Source organism: Pristiophorus japonicus, chromosome 12 (genome assembly GCF_044704955.1).
Source record: "Pristiophorus japonicus isolate sPriJap1 chromosome 12, sPriJap1.hap1, whole genome shotgun sequence".
Taxonomy (NCBI): domain Eukaryota; kingdom Metazoa; phylum Chordata; class Chondrichthyes; family Pristiophoridae; genus Pristiophorus; species Pristiophorus japonicus.
The window spans coordinates 80,056,558-80,065,889 of NC_091988.1; positions in this window are offsets into that span (position 1 = coordinate 80,056,558).

Below are 9,332 nucleotides of genomic sequence, written 5' to 3' on the forward strand. Positions count from 1 at the left end.
GCTCTCTACGCGGGAGTCCTCCCTTTATTTATTGGTGACTTGACCTGGAGGGTGTTGCACGGAGCAGTCCCGTGCAATAAGTTTTTAAGTTGGTTAAGGTGGCCATCAGCCGGTCCAGGCAGCGGGCGGTCGAGGGGGTCGTTCAGCCCGACTGCCGGCCTCTCTTCCGCGGTTACATCTGAGCCAGGGTGTCCCTGGAGATGAAGCACGCGGTGTCCACCGGTACGCTCGCGGCCTTCTGCGAGAGGTGGGTGCCAGAGGGACTGGAGTGCATCATCACCCCCGGCAACCAAATTTTAATTTGACCGTTTAAAGTTTAATTTGTTTAAATTGTCGGTTTTAGTGCTCCTTTAATAAGGGGGGATTTGATTTACATTTGTTTTACAGATACAACAACAAAAATAGTTGTAGAGATGTTGAGTTGTGAGTGGCTTAGCCAGTCACATGATATTCACAAGACTCAATAAAACTCCAGCCAGTTGGGTTCAGGGGATCCACGATGAGGCAGCTGGTTGTGAGTCTGGTGGATGAACTGGTAATGTTTAGTGTGATTGTTAAACCTTTGCTAATAAACCAACTAGTTCTTAATAGCAATGTGTTGCTATGAATTCTTAAGCGAAGAAGCCATGAAGCAAATACATTACAAAGGTCACACTGGGACTTTGATTATGGCCGTTTCAATGCTGTGAGAGGGGCGGAAACCTGACTGGAGACATTCAAATCTGGAGCTGTAGGAAAATTATGAAATTCTGGAGGAACACAACACTTACAGGCTCACCGTTCAGTCCATCAGTCCCAGCTGGACCTCTTTTGCCCTGAGGAGCAGAACATTAATGGCACATTATAGTTACAGCAAACAGGCGGCAGGTGTTTCAAAAGTAAGACTTGCATTTATAGAGCGCCTATGACGACCACCGGACGTCCCAAAGCGCTTTACAGCCAATTGAGTACTTTTTGGGGGTTTAGTCACTGTTGTAATGTGGGAAACTCAGCAGCCAATTTGTGCACAGAAAGCTCCCACACACAGCAATGTGATAATGAGCAGATAATCTGTTTTTAGTGATGTTGATTGAGGGAGAAATATATTGGCCCAGGACACCAGAGATAAATCCCATGCTCTTCTTCAAAATAGTGCCACGAGCTCTTTTATGTCCACCTGAGAAAGCAGACAGGTTTATTATCTCATCTGAAAGATGGCACCTCCAACAGTGCAGCACTCCATCAGTGCTGCATTGGAGTGTCAGCCTAGATTTATGTGCTCAAGTCCCTGGAGTGGGATTTGAACCGACAACTTTCTAACTCAAATGCAAGTGTGCTACCCGCTGACACATATAACTGTCGTCTGGAAATAGAGAAATAAAATGCTGAGCCAAGCAACATTCCTTAACTCAGGATATCCTTAAACAGATAGTAATCCTGTTGCATTACTTTGATTCAGAATTACTAACACATTCCAGAAGAGTTTTTAATTTGAGACCCCGCTTTGCCACATTCAAAGAAGCAATTCTGCCCTGAAATTATCCAGCTATTCCTCGGCTGTCGTGGGTCACAATAAACTGTTGGCTGATTTCGAAGCTAAAGTATTGGAGGCCACGAGATGTCAGTACTGGGGTTTGAGACCAGGATTCCTTGCAGAGTGAGCTCCTGATCTCAGCAAAGCAATAGGAGTAAAAACAGCAGAGCCGATGCTTATTCTCACAGAACAGTACTGTGCCGTGCCAGATTTTGACTAATAATGTCGACTTTAATTCACCTGTAAATATGACACTTACATTTTTTCCCGGTTCACCTTTCTCGCCCTGTAGGAGAGAAGAAAAACACCATATTTGAGTGAAATGTATTTTACAAAAACATCATAAAGTCTTCACTCAGTGGGTTGTGAATCTTTGGAATTCTCTGCTCCAGAGGGTTGTGGTGCTGAGTGGTTGAGTATATTCAAGGCTGAGATCGACTGATTTTTGGACCGTAGAAAGACTTGCACTTATATAGCGCCTTTCACGGCCACTGGACATCTCAAAGCGCTTTACAGCCAATTTTGGAGTGTAGTCACTGCTGTAATGTAGGAAACGCGGCAGTCAATTTGCGCACAGCAAGCTCCCACAAACAGCAATATGATAATGACCAGATAATCTGTTTTTTTGTTATGTTAATTGAGGGATAAATATTGGCCAGGACACCAGGGAGAACTTCCCTGCTCTTCTTCGAAATAGTGCCATGGGATCTTTTACATCCACCTGAAAAGGCAGACGGGGCTTTGGTTTAACATCTCATCCGAAGGACAACACTCCCTCAGCACTGCACTGGGAGTGTCAGCCTAGATTTTTGTGCTCAAGTCCCTGAAGTGGGACTCAAACCCACAACCTTCTGACTCAGAGGCGATCGTGTTACTCACTGAGCCACAGCTGACACGCTAGGGGAATCAAGGGATATAGGGATCGGGCGGGAAAGTGGAGTTGAGGTCAAAGATCACCGTGATCTTATCGAATGGCGGAGCAGACTCCAGGGGCAGAATGGCCTACTCCTGCTCTTAAATTTTATGCCCTTAAATTTTCAAAGCTCTAAGCTGTCTTTTGATGATCACACTCTCCTGTGCCATCTATACCAAGAACATGAAATGGGTAAAAGGTCTTTCGGGTGAAGGCCAAAGCCAGGAATGCAAGTGCTGGATGGCACAGGTAACAATGAATGTTAATTCATTGCAGAATGGAAATTGTGTAAAGCAAGCAAGGTGATCTCCCTCCTGGAGCCGTGTTGCAACAGGAAGTGTCACCTCCAGTACAGCGATAGATAATGTTTACCTTGTAATCATACCTAACATTTCAATCTATCGCCATTAATAAATGTAATTGATTGGAGCACCAAAACATAAAAACATACAAAATAGTAGTAGGAGTAGGCCATTCAGCCCCTCAATCCTGATCTTCTACCTCAACTCCACTTTCCCACACTATCCCCATATCCCTTGATTCCCTTATTATCCAAAAATCTATCGATCTCTGCCTTGACTATACTCAATGACTCAGCCTCCACAGCCCTCTGGGGTACAGAATTCCAAAGATTCACCACCCTCTGAGTGAAGAAGTTTCTCTTCATCTCAGTCCCAAATGGCCGACCCCTTTTTCTGAGACTGTGACCCCTGGTTCTAGACTCCCCAGCCAGGGGAAACATCCTCCCTGCATCTACCCTGTCAAGTCCTGTAAGAATTTTGTATGTTTCAATGAGATCACTCCTCATGCTTCGAAACTCTGGAAAATATAGGCCTAGCGCAAGCAAAGGCTAAAGGACGCAGTCAAGATGTGCCAATGTTGGCGAGGCAAATCCTGTTCTTTCTGGGTGACGATTATTTTGATTTTGCGTAGAGAAGGAAACTTGTCTCTTTGCACATCACTTGACGCACAGTCGGCACGGTGGAGCCTGGCATCTCCGGTGAAGTAGGGCGGGAGGAGGCTGGTGTGGAGCGTAAAGATCAGCACAGAGTAGTTGGGCCGATTGGCCTGTTTCTGTGCTGAAAGTTGCCAAATGCAAACCAGCAGTTCTCCATATGGAGAAGGAGAAAGAGATAAAAGGGCTGAAATTGTCCCTTCCCTCGAGGCCTATTACCACCGGGAATCGGCGTCGACGCTGCAGAGTGGAATGGCCGCCGATTTTTCGTGCGATGACCGCCATTTTGAAAATCCCGCCGATGGCCCACTCCCCCCACTGCTCCACTGCTGCCGATCCACCCTAAGTGAGTCATTAGAGCGCGCATCGCTGATGTTCTCCCCCACCGAATACGAAATTCCGCCAAGAAAATTTTCCTCCCACTGCTTGGTATCACCGACAGCTTTCTCTGCCGGTGCATTGTGCTTGGAGTGCTTGTAAAACGGCAGTACGGCTGCCGTTAAAAGGGAGGACCTACTGCTGCGACCACCATGTTTTTTTTTGTCGGCTGACTGCCTCCGGGTTCGGCCGGTCCGCCAACAGGCAGCCTAGCACCCCCCTCTTGGGTGCCAGGCCACTGGCCCGGCTGAAACCCTCCCTGGTGGCCCGGTGGGCCGAACTTAAGGAATCGCAGAGCTCGCAAGTGAAGGGGTGAGACATGGTGACGTGCCAGCATGATGTCATCATCGCTCCGCTAATGAGTGACAGTGGCGGACACTCCGCCCACCGCCCCCCAACTCCCGTTCCCCCTCCCCCCCCTCCCCCTAGTGTGCGAACTTCTGCTCACCACCGTACTTCCGCCCCCATTACGACCGAGTTCCGAGCCGCTCGAAAAATTTCCAAAGAGCAGAATTTTGCGCAAGAGGCCACCACATGTACTGGTGGGGGGCAATTTCAGCCCCAAAAGCTACAGGGGTGAGCTATTGTTCTATTGGGGGGGGGGGGAGATTGTAAGGAAGCCACATAGAGGGGACTAGAAATAGAAATAAATATTTAAAGACAAAATGATAGTGGCCTGAAAGGAGAGTCTGTGTACCGAAACTAGACCGGCACTTTTAATTCAGTAATTCAAAATCAACTCGTAAAAAGGATCTCAAGGCACTGGAGAGGGTGCTGAGAGGATTTACAAGGATGATACCAGAACTGCAAGGATATACCTTTTAGGAAAGGATGAACAGGCTGGGTTCCTTTTTTCTTGAAAAGGCTGAGGGGCAACCGCACAGCACTGCCCCCCAGGCATCAGGATCCACGGTGCGGCCCTTAACAACCCATACCTCGGGAACCTCTTATCAACAAAGGCAGACATTGATGCGGAGATTCAACACCGCCTCCAGTGCGCCAGTGCAGCCTTCGGCCGCCTGAGGAAAAGAGTGTTTGAAGATCGGGCCCTCAAACCTACCACCAAACTCATGGTCTACATGGCTGTAGTAATACCCGCCCTCTTTTATGGATCAGAGGCATGAACCATGTAGAGAAGACACCTCAAGTCACTGGAGATATATGACCAACGATGTCTCCGCAAGATCCTGCAAATCCCCTGGGAGGACAGGCGCACCAACATCAGTGTCCTCGTCCAGGCTAACATCCCCAGCATTGAAGCACTGACCATACTCGATCAGCTCCGCTGGGCAGGCCACATAGGTCACATGCCAGACATGAGACTCCCAAAGCAAGTTCTCTATGCGGAGCTCCTTCATGGCAAACAAGCCAAAGATGGGCAGCGGAAATGTTACAAGGGCACCCTCAAAGCCTCCCTGATAAAGTGCAACATCCCCACTGACACCTGGGAGTCCCTGGCCAAAGACCGCCCTAGGTGGAAAAAGTGCATCCGGGAGGGTGCTGAGCACCTCGAGTCTCAACGCCGAGAGCGTGAAGAGGTCAAGCGCAGGCAGCGGAAGGAGCAAGCGGCAAACCAGTCCCACCGATCCCTTCTCCCGACGAATATCTGTCCCACCTGTGACAGAGTCTGTGGCTCTCGTATTGGACTGTTCAGCCACCTAAGGACTCACTTTAGGAGTGGAAGCAAGTCTTCCTCGATTCCGAGGGACTGCCTATGATGAATCGAGGTCTTTAAAATGATGAAAGGTTTTGATGGAGTGGATACAGAGAGAGTGTTTCCACTTGTGGGGAAAAGCATAACCAGAGGCCATCAATATAAGATAGTCACCAAGAAATCCAATGGGGAATTCAGAAGAAACTTTTTACCCAGAGAGTGGTGAGAATGTGGAACTTGCTACCGCAGGGAGTGGTTGAAGTGAATAGTATAGATGTATGTAAGGGGAGGCTAGACAAGCATCTGAGGGAGAAGGGAATAGAGGGTTATGCTGATAGATTTAGATGAGGAAAGACGAGAGGAGGCTCAAGTGGCGCATAAACGCCGGCATGGACTGGTTGGGCCGAATGGCCTGTTTCTGTGCCGTGTAATCCTGTAATCCTATGTAATTCTATGTAAGTTCTATGTAATCCTATGTAATCCTATGTAATTCTATGTAAGTTCTATGTAATCCTATGTAAGTTCTATGTAAGTTCTATGCAAGGTTGAATCTTAAGGAAATGTGGCCGAGGGGAGATGGTTATCTGCGAGGTGGTGCAGTGGCAGATTATGACCACTAGCTGGCGTGTACACTAGTTGGATCTGTCTTCCCTCCTTATCCAACCACAGCAAGAAGCCACTTTCTTCCAGCCCTGTTAGAAACTCTGATCTTTCTCCCTGTTTACCTATCTCTGTTTAAACAGGGATAAAATCAGGATGTTTGCGCCTAAACACCCTGGGGAAATATTATTTTGGTGGAGGTGGATACACAGTGCATTCCTTCGAGCCTAAGAAAGGGCCATACTTAACCAAGAGCAATCGCAGGGATTTGGGGACAGGTTAAGTACCTGAAAAAGTACAATTAAATCCCTGCCCCACAACAAGTGCACTTAAAAAAAATTAACCCAAACTCTTCAAAAACTACAGCACATCGAGGACCAAATCATTGTAAATCTGTGTTAGCAAGGGTCGGTGAAGTCATTTTAACAGCTGACATCTTTTTAAAATAATGCTGTAATGGCGGGAAGAATGAGAAGGGTTGACCTTAATCTTCCTCCGCACCTTCTCCCAGTTAACCCTTTTTGTCTCTCTCTCCCTCTCTGTCTCTCTCACACACACTTCTAAAGTCCATGACAACATTATAGGCTGGGTCTGTTTTCTTAATAACAGAGGAGGCTGAGGGAAGACCTGATTGAGGTGTATAAAATTATGAAGGGCCTGGATAGAGTGGATAGGAAGGAACTGTTTCCCTTAGCAGAGGGGTCAATCATCAGGGGCATAGATTTAAAGTGATTGTTAGAAGGATTAGAGAGGGTGGTGGGGGTCTGGAACTCGCTGCCTGAAAGGGTGGTAGAGGCAGAAACCCTCACCACATTTAAAAACTACTTAGATGTGAACTTGAAGTGCCGTAATCTACAGGGCTACGGACCAAGTGCTGGAAGGTGGGATTAGGCTGGAAAGCTCTTTGTCGGCTGGTGCGGACACGATGGGCTGAATGGCCTCCTTCTGTGCTGTAAATTTCTATGATTCTATGAACATTACAGATCTCAAATAACCTGTTCTCACGCACGTTGCCCCTTTGGGCAACACTTTATTTAGCAGGGGTTACCAGATACTCTGTTCCCAGAGAGAGGCTTCCAATTTTACAAGATTTGGAAACAATGTGGAATCATATGGACAGGCCGTTAATAACAGAAGCATTTTTAGAATGGAAAATGACAATGAGGGCCAAGTAATCTAACCTTCTCTCCAAACACCAACCTTCGTACCCTGTCAACATAACCCTCAATCTCTTCTTTCTTTACATGTAGGATCCAAATGTCTCTTGAACCTAATTATATTATCTGTTTCAATGGCCTTCTTTGCCAAGGACTTAGAAACATAGAAAATAGGTGCAGGAGTAGGCCATTCGGCCCTTCGAGCCTGCACCGCCATTCAATGAGTTCATGGCTGAACACGCAACTTCAGTACCCCATTCCTGCTTTCTCGCCATACCCCTTGATCCCCCTAGTAGTAAGGACTACATCCAACTCCTTTTTGAATATATTTAGTGAATTGACCTCAACAACTTTCTGTGGTAGAGAATTCCACAGGTTCACCACTCTCTGGGTGAAGAAGTTTCTCCTCATCTCGGTCCTAAATGGCTTACCCCTTATCCTTAGACTGTGACCCCTGGTTCTGGACTTCCACAACATTGGGAACATTCTTAGGAAGACCCTTTTCACGGCGTACCTCACCCCTACCCAGTGATTCCAAGGCCCATCTTCTCGGTTCCTGCCCACTCCGCAGTTCCTGCCTCCCATCCAAACCAACGCCTCAAAGACTCTCCTCCATGCATTTGAATTCCAGTCGGAATCGGCCCAGTCCGCACCTCGCCTCTCTCACTTCTCTTCAAGTCACTCTGTCTCCACTTCAGGATTTCCCCCATGTTAGATCATGACGGTATAGAGGGAAGAGGCAGGGAGAGAGAGAGAGAGATGTCTACAGCAGGTGGAGTGAGACTTGAGGCACAGATCTCCCAGAGATGGATAAACCGGTGGGATTATTCCCAAAGTATCCACCTAGCTGATGATCTGTGGAGCTCCTAATCAGACCCTGGAGCATGTCGTTGAGCACTGCCCTCAGAGGAAGTTTGCCTTCAGCCTGCGGGATATCCACATGGTTACACCGGAAGGTTTGCCTAGATAGCCAACTTGGATATTGACTTTTGATTTGCTTTGCTGCTACCATACGAAAGAAGAGCTGAAGATTTTTTGATACATATGCAGACCACAATGTTGCTTTGGAAAAGGCAAAAAGATAATAACTAATAATCTAATCACAGACTTTTCCAGCGTTCCCCTTCCGTACTCTTAACTTCTTAACTGGGAAACAATTAAATGCTGCTGTTACACATTCTATTTGCCTTTAGACGTCACACCGTCTCCTTTGGAAATACTGTAGAATCTCTGACAGACAGTGAAGCCAGAGGCTGAAGCTAGTCGGCTCTGCGACAGCTTTTAAAACAAATCCCCGTGTATTTAGGGTGTTAGTGATCGGACATTTAGAACACTTTGAATTTTGAAAACATCGCTGTCTTAGCAACAAGTACGCAAGTGCTCATTTCACACTCTACGATTTGTTACTGGCTCCTGTTCCTTAATGTATTGTGGTAAATGTCACAAGGAGGTAAGAAATAGGAGCAGGACTAGGTCATACGGCCACCCCCGAGTCTGCTCTGCCATTCAACAAGTTCACTGCTGACCTTCGACCTCAATTCCACTTTCCTGCTACTGATTTAAAGCATGGACTTTTAAAACTCATACGCAGAATGCCAGCTTATAGGGGCTATGCAACTGAGAAGAGCTTGTGAGCTAGAAAGACCTTTGTCTACCTACCTTTGAACACTGGGTACAGTGGCCTGGTGTAGAAGTCTGAAAAATAAAAGATTCAAAACTGAATTCTACTTGCACTGAGGCACGATTGTGCTTTCGCTGTAAAGCTGAGAATCCAGCGCTTGGTTACAACAACAATTTGCGTTTATATAGTGCCTTTAACATTGTAAAATGTCCCACAGGAGCGTTATCAAACGAAATTTGATACTGCGCCACATAAGGAGATATTAGGACAGGTGGAGGTAGATTTTAAGGAGCGTCTTAAAGGAGGAGAGAGAGGGAGAGACCAATGTTCCCTCTGATTATTGTTTGGGTGCGCAGCCCCTTTAACAGGCTGTGCGGCCCATTCACAATACAGCGCGTGCGCAATTTTTCCTTTCAAAAGCCGGTGAACCAGCTGTGCAGGAGCTCCAGACCTCTATGTGCCGCATCTCAAAGGGAACATTGGTCGAGATCGGGAATACACTGCCTGAGACGGTGGTGGAGGCAGACTCAATCACTGTTTT